Source organism: Pteropus vampyrus, unplaced genomic scaffold (genome assembly GCF_000151845.1).
Source record: "Pteropus vampyrus isolate Shadow unplaced genomic scaffold, Pvam_2.0 Scaffold53, whole genome shotgun sequence".
Classification (NCBI taxonomy): Eukaryota; Metazoa; Chordata; class Mammalia; order Chiroptera; family Pteropodidae; genus Pteropus; species Pteropus vampyrus.
In genome coordinates, this window is record NW_011888834.1 from 3069304 (window position 1) to 3070427 (window position 1124).

At 35.1% G+C, this 1124-nt stretch overlaps 1 pseudogene; it reads right to left on the reverse strand.

Moving 5' to 3' along the window:
* Positions 1-536: 536 nt before the first annotated feature.
* On the reverse strand, positions 537-656 carry LOC111739744 (annotated as a pseudogene).
* Positions 657-1124: the final 468 nt, after the last annotated feature.

A 1124-nucleotide genomic window follows, 5' to 3' on the forward strand; every position in this document is an offset into this window, starting at 1 on the left:
GAAAAGGATGATTCCTTATAAAAATGGAATTTCCTTGGCTGAGCTATTCTCCAGAGAGACAGAGTCTTCTTTTTATTATGGGCATATATTACCGTAAAGATAGAGTTCAGAAAATTTTATTCTGGGAACAAAAGACTGAAATCTTACTTATATATGTACTAGAGAAAGTGAGAAATACAGTCCCCACTTGCATACTACAAAATCTTACACCCTGAGAATTTTGGGAATCCAAAGTCTCATCCTGGACCCAAAGAACATTTCTTTCGAGACACAGTATTAACCAGGATTTCACACAGGATCACTGAACTTTCTATACACAAACAATCCAGTACTACAGTTGATAGATATTAATCTCATAAATTCAAGTATTTATTCATGTTCATGGATTCTGTGCTAAGAATGATATGTTACCATTTTTTTTTACGGCATTTTCTTTTTTCTTTTTATCTTTTTCTTTAGGCGAGGCAACCCTTGGTTGACTCACAGATTGCAAGGACTTTGTCAGTTTACAATCCATTATTTTTTTTTATTTTTTACGCCTACAAGCACCTGGTCTTCCTAGGTGGTCTCCCATCCAAGTACTAACCAGGCCCAACCCTGCTTAGCTTCCGAGATCATACAGGATCGGGCTTGTTCAGGGTGGCATGGTCATAGACTTATTGCATTTTCTTTTTCACTTTGCTTAACAAAGATAATCTGAGGATGTTCATAATACAATTAAAATATACCTACTAATTGGTTTTACAATTTCTGTCAATGTCGGTGAAAATCAAGCACATTAAAAATTCATTTTTTAAAAAACATCACCTTTCAGTTTAACATAGTGATTGAATATGAATTTATCTCCTAAAATTGGCTATAATGAGAGTAATTGGGGAGAAAAAGAATAAGCCTCAAAAAGCAAAGAAAATTGGAAAAAATTGCCGCAAATATGTCAAGGGATTTTTTTTATAGCTGGAAAGGAGAAGGACACATAACAACTTACTAAGCAGACCAGGGAAAGTGAAAAGCTAAGAAGGCTGTCAACAGGGAAAAAGACAAAATTTTTGTGTCACAGGACCATGAAATGATTCAGGTGGCGAAACCAGTTACTTTTGAAGGCAGAGACGTAGGAGAGAAACTAA